Raw genomic sequence first — 21,817 nt, 5'->3', positions numbered from 1 at the left:
GGGTTGCCAGGACCGGTGGTTAGTAGACCAGCAACCTCGAGCGCCGGAGCGGGAGAGTGGGAGTAGGCATGACAGTTGATAGCTTTGCTCTTTTGTGTCCTTGTCCCTTGTAGAGTCAGCTATGTTCTTTGTGTAATTGGCCCTGTCTAGTTGTGTCCATAATTTTTTTATATTTCGTTTTATTTTTTATTTTATGCACTTTGAGATGATTTGTTATAATGAAAAGCGCTTTGCAAATGAAATAAATGATTATTACTATTAAAAGTACAAAGGTGAATCTGCTCATCACTGCAAAGCATTATGACATCAAAGTGACAGCTGCCGATTCAAAAGCAGTAGTACAAGAGTTATTCGATACTGCTTTGTTGGAGGATAAAGGTTCCCAAGGGTGGTAGAGTACACCCCGTAGACGTGCAACTGCGAGCGATATAACTAAAGGTAAAATGAGAGCAACAGAAATTCAAGCTTGAGCACAAGGAAAGAGAACGTGGGGAGAGATGAGAGCAACGGAAATTAGAGCTTGAGCACGAGGAAAGGGAAAGAGAAGGTGGGGAGGATTGTAGCAACAGAAGTTTGAATTTGAGCATTCGGTTAAAACAGATAGAACAAGAAGAACATGCAGCCAGACGACAAGAACAGGAACGTGAGCATGCCATTCGATGAAAAGAGATGGAGCTGGAAGCACACCAAAGAGATGGAGCTGGAAGCACAAAAAGGGAGATAGATCTGGAAGTACTCCGAATCAAGTCAGGCCATCATGCACCCTCAACACAGTTTGATCTTGGTTGGAACAGCTGGCTTGTACCGCCTTTTAATGAAAAAGAGTTGAATGTACAGTATATTTTATATTTTTGAGAGTATTGACGCATCCCTAAAATGGCCGCAAAATATTTGGTCACTGCTTCTCCAAAATGTTCTTGGAGGAAAAGCTCAAAGTGTACGCTGCTTTATCTCTTGATCAGAGTTCCCGACTATGACCCTGTTAAAGCTGCTATCTTTTGGGTTTATGAGTTGGTTCCAGAGGCATACACAGACAACAGTTCCGTAAATTACAAAAGACAGAATCACAATGCCTTTTTGTTTGGTGATGTGGTTCTCAAGTTGTCAAGGACCTTGCCACATGAATGATAGGGCAACATTGTCAGGCGGTGGGTGTAGCTGGTGCATGAAGTCAGGTGCAGGAGAGCAGAGATGAGTGAACAATGCACTTTACTTGAAAAAATAGCACAAAGTAACAAAACCAATGTGGGAACAATAATGGTTGCCACACAAGACGGGTGAACACAGCACCCGGAACAAACCAGCCGGAAACGTACCGACCTTAACAATAAACAATCACACACAAAGACATGGTGGAAACAGAGGGTTAAATACATGACCAGTAATTGGGAAATGAAAACCAGGTGTGTGGGAAACATAGACAAAACCAATGGAAAATGAAAAGTGGATCGGCGCTGGCTAGAAGACTGGCGACGTCGACCGCCGAGCACCGCCCGAACAAGGAGAGGAACCGACTTCGGCGGAAGTCGTGACAAACATTTAGGGCCACAGGGTTCAATTCTCGGGCTGACTCTTTTCTCTGTATATATCAATGATGTCACTCTTGCTGCTGGTGATTCTCTGATCCACCTCTACGAAGACGACACCATTCTGTATACATCTGGCCCTTCTTTGGACACTGTGTTAACAAACCTCCAAACGAGCTTCAATGCCATACAACACTCCTTCCGTGGCCTCCAACTGCTTTTAAATGCTAGTAAAACCAAATGCATGCTCTTCAAACGATTGCTGCCCACACCCACCCGCCCGACTAGCATCACTACTCTGGACGGTTCTGACTTAGAATATGTGGACAACTACCAATACCTAGGTGTCTGGTTAGACTGTAAACTCTCCTTCCAGACTCACATTATGCATCTCCAATCCAAAATTAAATCTAAAATCCGCTTCCTATTTCGCAACAAAGCCTCCTTCATTCATGCTGCCAAACATACCCTCGTAAAACTGACTATACTACCGATCCTTGACTTTGGCGATGTCATTTACAAAATAACTTCCAACACTCTACTCAGCAAACTGGATGTAGTCTATCACAATGCCATCCATTTTATCACCAAAGCCCCATATACTACCCACCACTGCGACCTGTATGCTCTCGTTGGCTGGCCCTAGCTACATATTCATCGCCACACCCACTGGATCCAGGTCATCTATTAGTCTTTGCTAGGTAAAGCCTCACCTTATCTCAGCTCACTGGTCCCATAGCAACACCCACCCATAGCACGCGCTCCAGCAGGTATATTTCACTGGTCATCTCGAAAGCCAACACCACTGCCTTTCTTTCCAGTTTTCTGCTGCCAATGACTGGAATGAATTGCAAAAATCACTGAAGCTGTAGACTTATATCTCCCTCTCTAACTTTAAACTTCAGCCTTCAGAGCAGCTTACCGACCACTGTACCTGTACACAGCCAATCTGTGAATAGCACACCCAACTACCTCATCCCCATATTGTATTTATCTTCTTGCTCTTTTGCACCCCAGTATCTCTACTTGCATATCATCATCTGCACATCTATCACTCCAGTGTTAATGCTAAATTGTAATTATTTCGCCTCTATGGTCTACTTATTGCCTTACCTCCCTATTCTTCTACATTTGCACACACTGTACATAGATTTTGTCTGTTGTGTTATTGGCTATACTTTTGTTTATGTGTAACTATGTTGTTTTTGTTGCACTGCTTTGCTTTACCTTGGCCAGGTCACAATTGTAAATGAGAACTTGTTCTCAACTGGCCTACCTGGTTAAATAAAGGTGAAATAAAAATAAATACAATTTTGATTTCCAAATAAATACAACATGCAACAATTTCAAAGATTTAAATGAGTTACAGTTCATCACAGGAGGTTGGTGGCACCTTAATTGGGGAGAACGGGCTTGTGTTAATGGCTGGAGCGGTACAAGTGGAATGGTATCAAATACATCACACACATGGTTTCCATGTATTTGATGCCATTCCATCCTCCCCTCACAGCCTCCACTGCAGTTCATATAAGGAAATCAGTCAATTAAAATAAATAAATTAGGCCTAATCTATGAATTTCACATTACTGGGCAGGGGCGCAGTCTTGGGTGGGCCTAGGAGAGCTTAGGTCCACCCACTGGGGAGCCAGATAAAGGAGCCAGATGTGGAGGTCCTGGGCTGGCATGGTTACACGTGGTCTGCGGATGTGAGGCCGGTTGGACGTACTGTCAAATTTTCTAAAACGACGTTGGAGGTGGCTTATGGTAGAGAAATACACATTCAATTCTCTGGCAACAGCTCTGGTGGACATTCCTGCAGTCAGCATACCAATTGCACTCGCCCTCAAAACTTGAGACATCTGTGCCATTGTGTTGTGTGACAAAACTGCACATTTTAGAGTGGCCTTTAATTGTGCACCTGTGTAATGATCATGCTGTTTAATCAGCTTCTTGATATGCCACATCTGTCAGGTGGATGGATTATCTGGGCAAAGGAGAAATGCTCACTAACTGGGATGTAAACAAATTTGTGCAACATATTTTTGAGAAATAAGCTTTTTGTGAGTGTGGAAAATGTCTGGGATCTTTTATTTCAGCTCAAGAAACATGGAAACACTTTACATGTTGCGTTTATATTTTTTTCAATACTATTTTTCATGAGATTTCCATAAATAATAACTGGTAATGTTGCATAGTTTTAGAAAGGGCTGGTTCTCATCATTCTGGTAAAAATAAATATAAATTGCTGAGGTGTACTCACTTATACACTTAAGGAATAGCAAGCTCAAGTACATTGGAAAACCTCAGGATTTTTTTCCTATTCAACAAAAGTGGGGTAATAGAGCTTGAAATGACTGAAATGCTTTTTAAATATAGTAACAATCAAATTATAAATTACTTACTATAAGATTTCACCTTTCTTATAACTGTAAAATAAATATGATCATACTTAGTGACAATACAATATTGGCACCTTTTCACATAACTGACTAGAGACTTTTCTCCTAAACATCCACTGAGTGGCGGAGAAACACCATTCAAATGTGTGCACTCGTTACAACTTTAACTTTAAGCATGAAGTGATTTCGTCCGTGCTTCTACACCTGCATTGCTTGCTGTTTGGGGTTTTAGGCTGGGTTTCTGTACAGCACTTTGAGATATCAGCTGATGTAAGAAGGGCTATATAAATACATTTGATTTGATCTGGGACCAAGAGATAGGGGTCTAATTAGTATTAATTCTTCATGTTGAGAAACTCTTATTTAGCTGAGAATATCACAGCTAAATGAAACCACAACTGTTGGATTTGCTAGACTGTCGCCTTTCATATGCCGTCTACCCGGTTGGGTTTCTGTCGCTCAGAGAGAGAGCAAACACATTATTTGTCTGTATAAACTAGAAAATGTGACACGTCACTCCATATTCAAATGTTGGGTCTGAAACCGCTGAGAGAGTGGTAGCGAGAGCACACAGATGGGGCTTTCTGCCAGTATAAGGCACTGGACCCTTCGATGTTCACAGAGTGCTTGGTACATCAAAATGTCAGGTGGAACCGGTCCAGAACCACTCAAAGTCCCCAATATTGGGGACTTAGCGTCTAAAAGTTAAAGACAATCGTACTACTTTATGAGCACAAGGAGCTCACTCTTGAGAAAGCTGCTGTCCTTGTAGATGAGTTTGTGCTGACACATAGAACTACATTCACAAACAAAGTGCCCAGTACTTATCCCTACACAAAAAGCAATCCAAAGAAGTCACCTCCTACTACGAGGTATCAATCTTTTCCCACAGTGTCCAAAGACAAGGATTGTCCGAGAACTGGTTCTACGTATCCGCCAGAAAAATGAGAGGGAGAAAAAAAACGTTCTTCTTGTGGAAGCACACCAGCCCATTAAGTTTCTGGTTGGGACTGGTTTATCTTTGTTTCAGATGCGTTCGTGTCTGCAGGCACATTTGGAAACCTACAGTGGTTCCTCCTTTAAAAGTTGCGTCATTCTGCAGCACACCTTGCGGGCTGCTGCACAATGTTATTTAATTGTCAGACATTTTTTCTGTTAATGCAAGTTAGTGCTAGTTTGACCACCTGAGGGCATTACCAGAGAATTTAAAACCTTTTTAATAACCCATATACTATGTAATAACATAGTATATGGGATTAATTGTAAGAAATTTGGCTTAATTAATTTGATTAATATTATGGTGTTTCTTTTCAGAGAAAAATGAAACCCTCAGGGTTTCCGTTAGGATGGAATGGGAAAATATGGCGCTGTACAACGTGACATTGGAGGATTCTAAATTGTTTGCCTTCATTAGACAACTTTGTTCCAATATTTCTGTAAATCAGTGCTATTTATTCCCATAGTAATTTGTTATGGTTCCATAACTAAATCAACATCAGCATTTTGAAAGAGTATTTTTATTATTATTTTATTAATGAAAGCATAAAGATGCTGATGAAGAAATACAGTACTCTACAGTATATGCTTTTACATTTGTATAATAAAGCATTTAAAGCATTAATGTAACGGTTGTCGTTGGGAATGGAGGACCAAAACGCAGCAGGAATGTGGATGCTCATCTTGTATTTATTTTAAATCAAGAGAACACCAAAATAACAAACAAAGAATGCACGAACAACAAAACAGTCTTGTCAGGCTCACACATGCAAAACAAGAAACAATCTCCCACAAACACATACCCATATATAGGACTCTCAGAGGCAACTAGAAAACACCTGCCTCCAATTGAGAGTCCAACCCCAATAAACTAGACAAGAAATACAAAAGACTAGAGACCACATAGAAATACAAACCTAGAACATAACCCCAAAAACCCGGAAACAAATCAAACACCCTACTACAAAAATCACCACCCCGAACCACATAAACAAAATACCCTCTGCCACGTCCTGACCAAACTACAATAACAAATAACCCTTAACTGGTCAGGACGTGACAGTACCCCCCCTTTAAAGGTGCAGACCCCGGATGCACCTCATAACTAAACAAAAATAAACAAAACAACAACAACAAAAAAATCCCCCTAAACTAAATGGAGGGAAGGGAGAGTGGCTGTCGTCACCGACGGCACTTGTGCTACACCCCCCCTCCCCAACCCACCTATACAGGTGGTGGTTCTGGCTCCGGCCTACTGTCCTCCAGAATGCAGACAGACTTGCTCAGTTTCGGGCCGTAAGCAGACTCCCCTCGTTCCGGATCGTAGGCAGACCTCTTCCGTTCCACGCTGTAGGCAGACTCATTTGATACACAGTTAATCCTATTTAGTTCCGGATCGTCAACAGACTTACTTAGTTCCGGGTTGCTGATAGACTCCCTTGGTTCCGGGTCATAGGCAGACCCCTTCGGTTCAGGGTCGCAGGCAGACCCCTTCGGTTCCGGGTCGCAGGTAGATTCCCTCGGTCCCGGGTCGCAGGTAGTCTCCCTCGGTTCCGGATCGCAGGCAGTCTCCCTCGGTTCCGGATCGCAGGCAGTCTCCCTCGGTTCCGGATCGCAGGCAGTCTCCCTCGGTTCCGGGTCGCAGGCAGTCTCCCTCGGTTCCGGGTCGCAGGCAGTCTCCCTCGGTTCCGGGTCGCAGGCAGTCTCCCTCGGTTCCGGACTAGACACTGTTGCCGGATACTCTGGACTGCACACTGGTGCCGGATACTCTGGACTGCACACTGGTGCCGGATACTCTGGACTGCACACTGGTGCCGGATACTCTGGACTGCACACTGTTGCCGAACTCTCGAGGCTGGGCTGACGCACTGGAAGCCTGATGCGTGGTACTGGTACTGGATGTGCCAGTCTGGGGACACGCACCTCAGGGCTAGTGCGGGGAGCGGGAACAGGCCGAGTCGGACTGGGTTGACGCACTAGAAGCCTGATGCGTGGTGCTGGTACTGGAGGTATCAGCCTGGGAACACGCACCTCAGGGCTAGTGCGGGGCGCGGGAACAGGCTGAGTCGGACTGGGTTGACGCACTGGAAGCCTGATGCGTGGTGCTGGTACTGGAGGTATCAGCCTGGGAACACGCACCTCAGGGCTAGTGCGGGAAGCGGGAACAGGCCGAGTCGGACTTGGTTGACGCACTGGAAGCCTGATGCGTGGTGCTGGTACTGGAGGTATCAGCCTGGGAACACGCACTGCAGGGCTAGTGCGGGGAGCGGGAACAGGACGAGTCGGACAGGGCTGACGCACTGGACCGTAGAGGTGTACTGGCGGTCTCGAACGCAGAACTGGCATCACTCTTACTGGCTGGATGCCCACTTCCCCCTGGCAAATGCGGGGCGCTGGTATTGCGCGTACCGGCCTAAAAATACTTGGCCTCGCCACAGTACCCATTACCCCGAAGCACGGGACCTGTCCAGTCACTGGTTGCCCAGAAAAGGTACGGGGATTTGGCCTGGGGCTCAATCCTCGCCCAGCCAAACTACCCATGTGCCCCCCAAATTTTTTTTATTGGGGCTGCCTCTCGGGCTTAAACGCCAGTCGTGTTCCCCTGTAGCGTTCCCTGTCATCACTCCACTTCCTCCATGGACCTTCTCCGGCCATAATCTCCTCCCACGTCCACTTCTCACGATCGTCCATATCAAAGTCCATTTTCTCAGCGTTCCTCCTCTCCTTCCTCTGCTGCTTGGTCCTTATTTAGTGGGAGATTCTGTAACGGTTGTCGTCGGGAATGGAGGACCAAAACGCAGCAGGAATGTGGATGCTTATCTTGTATTTATTTTAAATCAAGAGAACACCAAAATAACAAACAAAGAATGCACGAACAACAAAACAGTCTTGTCAGGCTCACACATGCAAAACAAGAAACAATCTCCCACAAACACTTAACCAAACACATACCCATATATAGGACTCTCAATCAGAGGCAACTAGAAAACACCTGCCTCCAATTGAGAGTCCAACCCCAATAAACTAGACAAAGAAATACAAAAGACTAGAGACCACAGAAATACAAACCTAGAACATAACCCCAAAAACCCGGAAATAATAAATCAAACACCCTACTACAAAAATCACCACCCCGAACCACATAAACAAAATACCCTCTGCCACGTCCTGACCAAACTACAATAACAAATAACCCTTAACTGGTCAGGACGTGACAATTAAAGATATAAGCCACCTGCATTTGTTTACTTGGCTACTGTGCAGTCTGACAAGTAAACATAGCCTATAATACATACTGTAGTAAACATGGGAAAGTGCCTAATTCCTTACATAAGGGAGGCCATGTCTGTACTAGAGAATGCGGGCACGCGGGAGACCGGGGTTCAATTCCCTGACGGGAGGAAGGTGTAGGCTGTCCTTGTAAAGAAGAATTTGTTCTTAACTGATTCCATATGTGTTATTTCATAGTTGTGATGTCTTCACTACTATTCTACAATGTAGAAAATACTAAAAATAAAGAAAAATCCTGGAATGAGTTGGTGTGTCCAAACTTTTGACTGGTACTTGGTTAATTCATTTGATTAATTTAATGGTGTTTCTATTCCAAGAAAAACAAAAAACCCTCTGGGTTTCCGTTAGGATGGAATGGAAAATATGGCACTGTACAACGTGACTGACAGGAGCAGTACTGGGCAATTTAGCTAAAGGATCCCCATGTTGTGCGCAGGCAGGGCACGTGGGAGACCGGAGTTCAAATCCCAGACAGGGAGGAAGGAGTAGGCTGTCCTTGTAAATATGAATTTGTTCTTAACTGAACAATCCTCTAAACGTAATTATTGGCAGCTTTATTTACAAATTAGTGAGAATGTCTAACCCCATGTTCAAGAATTGCCATTTTCTCGCTCACTCTAGCTTAAATGAAAACGAAATCTCCAAAATAGCATTACTTTTAAACAAAGTGATTATTATTAATTAATTTAGAATTATATGAAAGCCCCTTAGGATCTGTGAGAATATCTAAGGGGCTTTTATATAATTCTAAATTGAGTTTTGGGTGGAGTTTTGGGCAAAGTGAGGAAAGGTGTGACTTTCAGGTTACAATAGGCTATAAGTATACAGCAGATCCCCGATTGTCCTCACTTTGATTATGCTGTACAACATACTGTAGCACTATGACCAGGATTTCTATTCATTTAAGTGAGCAGATTAGGGCATTCAGGAGGAATGGAAAATCTACTGGAGACATTTAAAAAATACTGGTAGACTTGGGGATTTTGGTCACAGAGTGCTATTCGCAAACACTATCACATTAAATGCCTGTTTTATGCCGAACTCAAAATCCCAGGAAAATGAACATGTACAGTAGGCGACAATACTGTAAAGTAGGCCTAATAATGCTAGAAATAATGCTTAAATAAATCAACTGCTGGTTTTTACTGTATGCTGCACATTTTTACATTGTATTTCATTTCCAGCGAGACTATTCAAGCCATCGACTCACTGATGAATGAAGATGATGAGCGATCGGCAAAGGCCATCTGTAATCTGCTGGCATCACGGCACAACATCAACATCGCTCTTCTCACAGTCAGAAGACAGTTGAAGAAATATATATATATATATATATATATATATATATATATATATATATATATATATATACACACACACACATACACATACATTTGAATTCGAAAGTTTACATACACATAGGTTGGAGTCATTAAAACTTGTTTTTCAACCACTCCACAAATTTCTTGTTAACAAACTATAGTTTCGGCAAGTCGTTTAGGACATCTACTTTGCATGACACAAGTAATTTTTCCAACAATTGTTTACAGACAGATTACTTCACTTATAATTCACTGTATCACAATTAAAGTAGGTCAGAAGTTTACATACACCAAGTTGACTGTGCCTTTAAACAGCTTGGAAAATTCCAGAAAATGATGTCATGGCTTCAGTAGCTTCTGATTGGCTAATTGACATAATTTGAGTCAACTGGAGGTGTACCTGTGGATGTATTTCAAGGCCTACCTTCAAACTTAGTGCCTCTTTGCTTGACATCATGGGAAAATCAAAAGAAATCAGCCAAGACCTCAGAAAAAAAATTGTAAACCTCCACAAGTCTGGTTCATCCTTGTGAGCAATTTCCAAATGCCTGAAGGTACCACGTTCATCTGTACAAACAATAGTACGCAAGTATAAACACCATGGGACCACGCAGCCATCATACCGCTCAGGAAGGAGACGCGTTCTGTCTCCTAGAGATGAACACATTTTGGTGCGAAAAGTGCAAATCAATCCCAGAACAACAGCAAATGACCTTGTGAAGATGCTGGAGGAAACAGGTACAAAAGTATCTATATCCACAGTAAAACGAGTCCTATATCGACATAACCTAAAAGGCCGCCTTATAAAAGCCAGACTACGGTTTGCAACTGCACATGGGGACAAAGATCGTACTTTTTAGAGAAATGTCCTCTGTTCTGATGAAACAAAAATAGAACTGTTTGGCCATAATGACCATAGTTATGTTTGGAGGAAAGAGGGGGGGCTTGCAAGCCGAAGAACACCATCCCAACCGTGAAGCACGGGGGTGGCAGCATCATGTTGTGGGGGTGCTTTGCTGCAGGAGGGACTGGTGCACTTCACAAAATAGATGGCACCATGAGGTAGGAAAATTATGTGGATATATTGAAGCAACATCAGTCAGGAAGTTAAAGCTTGGTCGCAAATGGGTCTTCCAAATGAACAATGACCCCAAGCATACTTCCAAAGTTGTGTTAAAATAGCTTAAGGACAACAAAGTCAAGGTATTTGAGTGGCCATCACAAAGCCCTGACCGCAATCCTATAGAAAATTTGTGGGCAGAACTGAAAAAGCGTGTGCGAGCAAGGAGGCCTACAAACCTGACTCAGGTACACCAGCTCTGTCAGGAGGAATGGGCCAAAATTCACCCAACTTATTGTGGGAAGCTTGTGGAAGGCTACCCAAAACGTTTGACCCAAGTTAAACAATTTAAAGGCAATGCTACCAAATACTAATTGAGTGTATGTAAACTTCTGACCCACTGGGAATGTGATGAAAGAAATAAAAGCTTAAATAAATCATTCTCTCTACTATTATTCTGACATTTCAAATCATTAAAATAAAGTGGTGATCCTACCTGAGCTAAGCTTTCTTTTTTTTTTTTTTTTCTACTGAATCATTGATTGTATGTTGTTTTACTCCATGTGTAACTCTGTGTTTTTGTATGTTATCGAACTGCTTTGCTTTATCCTGGCCAGGTCGCAATTGTAAATGAGAACTTGTTCTCAACTTGCCTACCTGGTTAAATAAAGGTGAAATAAATAAATAAATAAATAAATAAAAGACAGGGATTTTTACTAGGATTAAATGTCAGGAATTGTGAAAAACTGAGTTTAAATGTATTTGACTAAGGTGTATGTAAACTTCCGACTTCAACCCCTACCTTCCCCAATGCTACACATTTCTTTATCTAATGTCCTTCTGCACACTTCTCACACCTAGGAACCTCCCTCCTACACACTGCTGCCACATGCCCATAAGCTTGACACCTGTAACAACGTAATATATTCGGCACAAAAGCTCATACAGGATAACTTATAGATCTTAACATCACTTTGTCGGGCAAAGACTCAACATCAATACTCAAAAGAACAGACAATGACTCTTCTCTTTCACTACTCTCGCCACCCTGTCTACGTCGCACCAAACGACGAGCATCACAAACACCAGGAATCTTCCCCTTCAGTTGGTCAACTTTTACATTTACTGCTACCCCAGTAATCACTCCTTTCAATGGCACCCTTTTCTTGAGAGCGAAACAATTCACATTTCTTGCCCCCATTCATTTAACACGGAGTGCCTTCTCTCTCTGACCAGCAGAAACACGAACAATTATCACAAGACCACTTCTAGTTACCCTCATCGACTTCTCTGTACCCAGATCTGTTTCCACCCACCCTGAAACCACAAATGGATCAGCCAAAAGACAAAAATCCACTTTTTCCAAAAACGTCGCTCCTACTGTCACAGACTCATCTTTATCCTGACCCTCAGTGCAAGCCTCGGGCTACGAGAACTTCATCACACCTACCACCTCCGATACTTCGACCTCATTCACTTCCATTTCTCCTCCTGTCTTCAGCTCCCTCTGCTTACACTTTCTACCATTTATCTTTAACAAACCATCTCCCTTTTTCCACCATTTTTATCCAACTCAAGCTCACTGTCTTCCTCCCTCTCTCTCTTAGACCTCCTCTGCCTCTCTTTGTCCCTTCATTTCTCCTCCGTATTCCAAGTATCTCCTTATGATAATACTGCACTTCTCCTGACATACATCTTGTTCTTGCTTTCACAAGGGACGCCATTTAACCAGCTGTCACAATCTTCGCACAATCAGCACGAACCCTTCGGAATGTAGCGCTCAACAGTGCATCCCACTTATAAAGCAGCTGCTTCCTCTCGATGTTATTCTTTATCAAAAGCTACCGCAACGCTTTTACATTTCAAACAAGCTCACTCTTCCAACCACCATCCTTATCCCACTCCAGGAAATGCAACACCATTTTGTAGGAACAGGTGGAGGTGCATTCTGCAGAGCCACTTCTGCAACCAATCAGAACGCTCAAACAATGAATTCAAACGGACTAATAGAAAAGCATACACAAGTCACATGATGACCATAATTACTCAAATAGAGGCACCTCCTGTTACATGCGCTATCCTTTCCATCCCCATTTCCTGCAGTGGCATTTTAGCTAACAGCTTTCTTTCTATCAGTGATGAGAAGCATTTTGATCTTAATATTTTTTGCCATCTGGTTCCAATGATCATATTCTTATGCGTGCAAACCTACAATATATATATTTAACTAGGCAAGTCAGTTAAGAGCAAATTCTTATTTACAATGACAGCCTACCAGGGAACAACAGTGGGTTTACTGCCTTGTTCAGGGGCAGAACGACATATTTTTACCTTGTCAGCTCAGGGATTCGATCCAGCAACCTTTCGGTTACTGGCCCAACGCTCTAACCACTAGGCTACGTGACGCCCTTTTACTTAGATGGTAAAGTGACAGAGACCATGTTTCAACTACTATTCAAATACTAGCTTGATTGAAAAGAGAATAAAAAAATAAAAAAATTCAAATGAATAAAATAAAATGTACCCCATTTAGGTGGGTGGTAGTGGGAATTAATTAGACATAAAAGGTAGTCAACGATGCACGAATTGAGCAGCCATATCAGGCCAACTTCTGCAACAACTAAGAGTGCAAAGTCTGAGGCTAAACTTGTCCTCTGTTTAGGTCCCATATTGCATTGTTAACTTCATAGGGCTTTCCATGTATTTGAATTGTTAACACAGCACTTTTCTAGAGATAAAAATACTATTAAAATTGGGCCAAAGTGTGCAAAACTATTTATGTAACAATTAATTCTGCCATAGCTGTGCCCCATTTCTCTTATGCAAAGGTCATGAAACATTTCTTGTCCTATACATGATCTCTTCTATCATCCTGAGCTCTCGGGCATCTACCCTGAGCTGTTAGAACCAGTGTTGAGTGGACAGATGTCAAACCCTACCCAGTCATTGCTGTATTGACCAGACCCCCCTGTCTAGTGTTGAGCTGCCAGATATCAACCTCTACTCTGCACCAATCATCAGTGGATTGAACAGACTCTGCCTCAGATGGACTGAAGGAAGGCCACCCTCATGTGCCAGTTTCTGGCTACATCATGCTCCAATTAACATGGCCTACCTCTTTACTCCACACATCTATGACTACAGTTTAAGCTGCAAAGCTATATCTTGCACATTCATTCATATTTGATATCTTTAAATAAAGTAAAAGTTTGTTTACTCTGTTTCAAGATTATTGTTCCTGTTATTCATGAGTTAGTAAGAAAACACAGGTTATTGCATTATTTTGTGCTGGACTAGAAGTGATCTCAGTCTTACTGTTTACATTTTAGCAACAGCTGAACTTAGACCAGTGCTTCGAGGTGCCTCTACTTTGCTTACATTTCTGTCCACTGTGTAGGTGTGAAAAGAGGCTAACTTACAGCGTCCAATAAGGGACAAGGGCGAAAACAGCTAAACAATATCAAAACAATAAAGATTTTAAGCACTAACATTGAATATGAAGATAAAGGATAATGATGTCCTCGCCTATAGCGCAGCAAAAACTAGGAGACCCACATAAACTTTGGAGACAGTGAAAATAACTAAAAGCAACTCACTCCTCCCACGTAAAAATAAATCATTAATAGTTACATAACTATGTTCAATTTGGGCATTACATGGTATTTGCCCAACAACTTGTCCAGTAGCTAGCTATGTGTAATACAATTGTAATTGTATTGTGCAACCAAAGAAAACAATTACCTCTTAACTATACATTGTATAAACATGCATTGTATCATGTTACCGTTTTTGATGGTTGAACAGGTGATTTCCATCAGAGTTGAAACTTCAACTTTACAGGCTGTTGTACAGGCTATTACAAAAGTCCTAGCATGGTTTGGTTGTTTCTTCCCCTATTTACTACAGCAGCCTCATCAGTCATTCTACTAGCGTAAGATCTGTTTCCTCTGATTGGCCTGCCAGCTGTGATAATAATTAAGAGGTGAGTACCTTTCTGTCAGTTGAGATTGAGGAGATGGATGGGATATTAAAGATGTATGAGCGATTAATTGTGTTGCGGCGGCAGACGAGACTTACTGGTGTTCACGATTAACCACTCTCACCACCTTCAGTGGTTTGAGACACACCTGCAGAGACCACCTTCTTACCTCTGGTGAGGTGTGCTGTGAAAATACATAAAGTTGTACCACTTGTCTTTCTAAAGATTTGTGTACAGACATTATGCAACGTCTGTTCATCTCATGTAGAGTGGACACAGGACTATTGTCATATTAAAACAAAAAAAATAGCTGAAGTTTGTGGTTGAATTTCAGCAGCACAGCAATTTCAAAACTGTCTCTGAAAGCATAAATGCATCCAAATGATTGCCAAAAAGAGTCAAGACATATTGCCATAATTATATGGAGTTCCATTTCCAGTCTGTTTTTTTAATACCTCAACGCTCTTTTAAATATCACTAATGCATTAAGAGTCAGAGTGCATCAGATTTCTTACCCAAGAGACACAGCTAATGGAGATTCTGAGGTGAAATGGCAAAACTGCTGAGAAGACAACTTTTTATATTCACAGATTTATCAGTCAGGACTGTGCATTCTACAAAACAAATGTTTGTCAGTCTTCTTATTCAAATATGTTGAGGTGTTGAGGCTTTAGACATGTTAACTTCAACTTATGTATGTTAATACTGTAGCATTTTATACATTTTAACAGAACAGAATGTATAGAAACGTATTTCCATTCTAGAAATCAAAGGGGAGGAACTCATTGTGGAGAAGAAACTAACAAATCTAAATTTAAACGTGTCGACTTAACGACTTAACGGTGAAATGCTTGCTTACAAGCCCTTCCCAACGATGCGGAGTAAAAAATAAAAAATAAAAAATATATAGTAACACAAGTGTAATAAATACACAAGAATGGAGCTATATACAGGGAGTACCAGTACCAGATCAATGTGGAGCTATATACAGGGAGTACCAGTACCAGATCAATGTGGAGCTATATACAGGGAGTACCAGTACCAGATCAATGTGGAGCTATATACAGGGAGTACCAGTACCAGATCAATGTGGAGCTATATACAGGGAGTACCAGTACCAGACCACTGTGGAGCTATATACAGGGAGTACCAGTACCAGACCAATGTGGAGCTATATACAGGGAGTACCAGTACCAGATCAATGTGCGAGGGAATGAGGTATTTGAGGTAGATACTGTCTGTACATGAAGGTAGGGTAAAGTGATCTGGCATCAGGATAGATAATAATAGAAGTCAAATAAAGAACAGAGTAGCACAGCATATGATATGTGTGTGTGTGTGTGTGTGTGTTTGTGTTTTGTTTCGGTGTGTGTGATTTGTGTGGGCATATGTAGTGAATGTGTGTGAGTTTTGTGAGAGTATCAGTGTAGTGTGTGTGTATATAGTGAATGTATGGGTTTTGTGAGAGTGTCAGTAGTGTGTGTGTATTTTTGTGAGAGTGTCAATGTGGTAGTGTTTTTTGGGTGGCTGTAGTCTTTTGCAATTTTTGCGTGGCTTCCTTTGACACCGCCTGATATAGAGGTCCTGGATTGCAGGGAGCTCGGCCCCAGAGATGTACTCGGCTGTCCGCACCACCCTCTGTAGTGCTTTGCAGTCAAGGGTGGTGCATTTGCCATGCCAAGCGGTGATTCAGCCAGTCAAGATGCTCTCGATGGTGCAGCTGTAGAACTTTTTGAGGATCCGATGGCCCCTGCCAAATCTTTTCAGCCTCCTTAGCGATGTTGACGCCAAGGAACTTGACACTCTTGACTCACTCCACTACAGCCCTGTCGATGTGTAGTCACTTTACCCTAACAAATCTTTTCAGCCTCCTTAGCGATGTGGACGCCAAGGAACTTGACGCTCTCAACTCACTCCACTTACAGCCCTGTCGATGTGGATGAGGGTGTGCTTTCATCCTCTCATGTGGATGAGGTTGTCATCATGGCACCACACTGCCAAGTCTCATCTCATCGCTGTCGGTGAGCAGGCCTACCATCGTTGTGTCGTCAGTAAACTTGACATGGAGTAATCCAGACACGTCTCTGCAAGGCATATAAAATGGCAGCTTTTCAAGTCTCTCTAATAGGAGACTCTCTAAAGAAGCTCATCCATCATATCCTCGAGTGACTGGACATTTGCCAATTGAATGGAGGGGAGTGCCGGTCGATATTCTCTGTCTCAATCTCACCACGTCTACACCTGCGGCGTTTTGGTAGCCCATGAAACAAAGAAATGGGGTCCGGTATGAACAAGGGAACAGCTGAGTCAGAGGTGAAGTCGGTTTTTGAAGTCAAAATCGAGGTTAGTAACTGTCGATCTGATGTCCAGAAGTGCTTGACGGTCATATGTGATAATAGTATGAACTTTCTGTACAAAGGAAATGAAGATAAATATGAAAAAGTCCCAAAATAGCAAAGATGGGTTGGAACTCGTAAGATGTCTCCCTTCTCTGTTGGTGCCATCTTCTAGTCGTCCATAGGCTGGTGTAACGTTTGGCCGGAGCATGGAGTTTGGATAGCCAGGCAAAAATATACTAGGCCTATAACTATTTCATACTCATTAATACAATATACAAAGTATGCCTGCCCTTCCCTATCCCCAGTTTTGTTTGTACTTGGAATAGCACAACAGGACCCGCTCCAGACCTTGAGCAGACAACCACCATTATGTACTTTATGTGTCTCTATTTCAACTGCTATTGATAAATGACGACAGACAATTGGTCTATCCAGCCCAAGAATCGGCTTTGTAATTTTCCTGATTGTCACGGAGGCAGGAACAAATCTGAATTTCATTCGTAACATTCACATGCTCCAAAATCTGGGTTGTATTCATTAGGGCACACCATGGCAAAATGTTTTGCAAAGAAAAACTCTAATTAGTTTTGTGACGACCCTCCCACTCTGTCTGCCGTATTCTCTCTCTTTGTTCTTGTTTCCTTATTAGGATGCCGGTGGGCGGAGTTGGAAGGGTCGTCAGCTACATGGGAAACACCTGGGCCCGGGTGTGTCCCAGGATAAAGGCACCTCTTCCACATTCATTGGGGAGACTCTCTCCATGCAGACACCTTGTTGTTTTTGTTTGTGCTAGTTGTGGTATCTAATACATATATATTTTTGATACTCCTTGTCTCCACGTTGTCTCCCTTTTGTTGCGAACTCTGAGCCGGTTCGTAACAGTTTAGTAGACAATTTCAGATAGTACCTCCCTGTTTCACTCCATTTTGGGTAGTTTTCTTCCATTTCTGGCCTGCAAAACATGGCTCTAGGGAAGTGAGTAAGCATGCAGTGCCATGAGACCAATGCAAATTCCACGTGTGACAGTTGAAGTTGACGTTGCGTGTCACTGAATGACAAGGAAATCAATCGTGTGTTGTGTGGCTTTGTACTGTTGTGTTGAGTTGTTGTGACAGCTAGATTTTAGCTATCAAAAACAATTAAAGTAACTGTCCAGGGTTTCCAGATTTCTATGAACTTCTATGTAACTGTCCAGTGTTTCCAGATTTCTATAAAATATTACCTATAATTAATTACAGTACGAGTGAAATTGTTTTTCCTTCCAAACATTTTTTTATTAAGTATGTTAAAAAGCAGCTCTTCTGTGTTGGAATGGTGTGGGCATACCCCAACAACAGAATGGTGTTGTCACGTCCTGACCATAGTAAGTTGTTATTTTCTATGGTAGAGTAGGTCAAGGCGTGACCTGTTTTTCTATTTCTATGTTCAGTTTCTAGTTTTGTATTTCTGTTGGTTTTTGTTTGGCATGACCTCCAATTAGAGGCAGCCGGTTGTCGTTGTCTCTAATTGGAGGTCCTATTTAAGTTGATGTTTGTCCCACCTGTTTATGTGGGTGATTATCTTTTGAGTAGTGTGTTTTCCTCTCTGCGTCACAGTTTGTTGTTTTTTCAAGTATTTGGTGTTTTGCAACGTTTCACAATAAATATAAGTATGTGGAACCACAACCATGCTGCGCGTTGGTCCGATCATTCAGACAGCTGTGACAGAATCACCCACCACCAAAGGACCAAGCAGCGTGGGATGGATCAGCAGGAAAAATGGACATGGGAGGAGTTATTGGACGGCAAGGGATCCTGGACATGGGAGGAGATCCAGGCGGGATGGGATCGCCTTCCATGGGAACAGGTGGAGGCAGGGAGAGCAGAACGGCGATGAGAGGAGGCACGATACCAACGAAGAGGCAAGTGCGAGAGGCAGCCCCAAAATATTTTTTTTTGGGGGGGGGGGGCACACGGGGAGTTGGGCAGAGTCAGGGTGGAGTCCTGAGCCAACTTCCTGTGCTTACTGTGGGAAGCAAGTGACGGGCAGGCACCGTGTTGTGCAGGCACCGTGTTGTGCGGCGCACTGTTTCGTCAGGGCGCATTCACAGGCCGATGTGATCTGTGCCCGCACCCTGCAGTTGTCGAGCTGAGTTGAGCATGCAGCCAGGGCGGGTTGTGCAAGCCATACGCTCCAGACCTCCAGTGCGCATCCGCAGCCCAGTACGTCCTGTGCCTGCTCCTCGCACTCTCCCTCCATTGAGCCTCCATAGCCCAGTACGTCCTGTGCCTGCTCCCCGCACTCGCCCTGAGGTGCGTGTTACTAGTCTGGAGCCTCCTATGCCAGCTCCACGCATCAGGCCTCCAGTGCGCCTGCCCAGTCCTGGGTGTCCTGTTCCTGCTCCCCGCACTCGACCTGAGGTGCGTGTTACCAGTCTGGCGCCACCTATGCCAGTCCCACACATCGGACCTCCAGTGCGCATCCCTAGTCCGGAGCCTCCAGCGACGCTCCTCAGCCCGGAGCCTCCAGCGACGCTCCTCAGCCCGGAGCCTCCAGCGACGCCCCCCAGTCAGGAGCCTCCAGCGACGCTCCTCAGCCCGGAGCCTCCAGCGACGCTCCCCAGTCTGGAGTCTCCAGCAACACTCTCCAGTCTGGAGCCTCCAGCGACGCTCAGTGGCGGTCCGCAGCCAAGAGCCCTCAGCGGCAGTCTGCAGCCAAGAGCCCTCAGCGGCGGTCTGCAGCCAAGAGCCCTCAGCGGCGGTCTGCAGCCCAGAGCCCTCAGCGGCGGTCTGCAACCCAGAGCCTTCAGCGGCGGTCTGCAGCCCAGGGTTTTCAGCGGCGGCCTTTAGCCCAGAGTCTTCAGCGGCGGTTGGTGGTCTGAAGCCTCCGGAAATTATCCATTGTCTGGTTCCTCTGGACATACAGAAGCGGGGAGATCAGCGGGCGGTGGGGGTACTACGCCCGGAACCAGAGCCGCCGCCATAGACATTAGTCACCCACCCTACCCTCCCTTTGTGTTTTTTAAATACTTTTTTTTGGGGGGGGGGGGGCGGTTAGGGTTTTTTTTTTTTTTTTTTTTTTTGTAGGTGCGGTCGGAGTCCGCACCTTTGGGGGGGTGGGGGGGGGGTGGGGGTACTGTCACGTCCTGACCATAGTAAGTTGTTATTTTCTATGGTAGAGTAGGTCAGGGCGTGACAGGGGGTGTTTGTCTGTTTTTCTATTTCTATGTTCAGTTTCTAGTTTTGTATTTCTATGTTGGTTTTTGTTTGGCATGACCTCCAATTAGAGGCAGCCGGTTGTCGTTGTCTCTAATTGGAGGTCATATTTAAGTTGATGTTTCTCCCACCTGTTTTTGTGGATGATTATCTTTTGAGTAGTGTGTTTTTCTCTCTGCGTCACGGTTTGTTGTTTTTGTATTTTCAAGTATTTGATGTTTTGCAACGTTTCACAATAAATATAAGTATGTGGAACCACAACCATGCTGCGCGTTGGTCCGATCATTCAGACAGCCGTGACAGGTGTGGGTGTATACCGGTCATAAAACATATTGTGAGTACACCGCTGATTGTCCAGCTCATCCTCCTCACTCTCAGGTTTTACTTTTTTTTGTTGCCAAATGATAGTATAGGATGAGTCAGCAACATTATTTGGGTATGATTTTAGATTTTGACTGGACAGTTACTTTAAGTTATAATATTTTTAATGTAACTTCCATCTTAGCGGTCAGAAGCAGACCATCTGATCCGATCTGAAATGCGAGAAATGATGCCATGATACAGCTCGTTAGGTATCGCTTTGTAATTGGCTGTCCTTGACCACCATGCTGTAATTCGATTAAAGTGATAGAGGAATCGAGATAAGCATGAGTGACTTGAGCCATCATCAATTTTAATGTATGAAATGAAGACCCTCCGGACCTGTCATCTTCGATTTGGAAGTGGCGAGCTGGAACTTCCTCTATTCCGGTTGCACAAGTGCAACCTAAAATCTCTCTGAGCATGACACAACCAAGGACAGAAAGAAGTGGAGGGAGCTTGTTGTGGCCTTATGTCTCATAGGGATTGAAGAGGAATAAGGTTGTGTAAGTACAATCAAAAGTGACCCAGCATTTCTTTTCAGTATTTTGTAGCTAAATTTGAAATAGTGTTTTTTACAATGGATAAAAGTAGACTCATAGCTATAAAATTGTATATCATACACTGGAGTTGAGGAACAGTGGAAAAATACACTGAACAAAAATATAAACGTAACATGTAAAGTGTTGGTCCCATGTTTCATGAGCTGAAATAAAAGATCCCTGAAATGTTCCATATTCACAAAAAGGTTATTTCTCAAAAATGTTGTGAACACATTTGTTTACATCCCTGTTAGTGAGCATCTCTCCTTTACCAAGATAATGCATCTACCTGACAGGTGTGGCATATCAAGAAGCTGATTAAACAGCATGATCATTACACAGGTACACCTTGTGCTGGGGACAAGAAAAGGACACTCTAAAATGTCCAGTTTTACAACACACATGCGTCAAGTTTTGAGGGAGCATGCAATTTTCATGCTGACTGAAGGAATGTACACCAGAGCTGTTGCCAAAGAACTTAATGTACATTTCTCTACCATAAGCCGCCTCCGTCATTTTAGAGAATTTGACAGTACGTCCAACCAGCCTCACAACCACATGTAACCACGTCAGCCCAGCACCCAGACAGCTGATGAAACTAAAGACTATTTCTGTCTGTAATAAAGCCCTTTTGTGTTGAAAACCCCATTCTGATTGGCTAGGCCTGGATCCCCAGTGGGCTCCCCAGGTCACCCCATGGCTGCACCCCTGCCCAGTCATGTGAAATCCATAGAGTAGGACCTAGTGAATTTATTTCAATTGACTGATTTTCTTATATGAACTGTAACTCCGTAAAATCATTGAAATTG

At 43.4% G+C, this 21,817-nt stretch overlaps 1 protein-coding gene across 1 annotated transcript in view; it reads right to left on the bottom strand.

Annotated features, from left to right (window-relative positions):
- LOC106572182 (neuronal acetylcholine receptor subunit alpha-4) overlaps positions 1-21,817 on the bottom strand; it is a 73,383-nt gene that overhangs the window by 46,861 nt on the left and 4,705 nt on the right. The gene's annotated exons all lie outside the window — the stretch shown is intronic.

This window comes from Salmo salar, chromosome 15 (assembly GCF_965601325.2).
Source record: "Salmo salar chromosome 15, fSalSal1, whole genome shotgun sequence".
Classification (NCBI taxonomy): Eukaryota; Metazoa; Chordata; class Actinopteri; order Salmoniformes; family Salmonidae; genus Salmo; species Salmo salar.
This window is presented reverse-complemented; position numbering and strand designations above follow the sequence as displayed.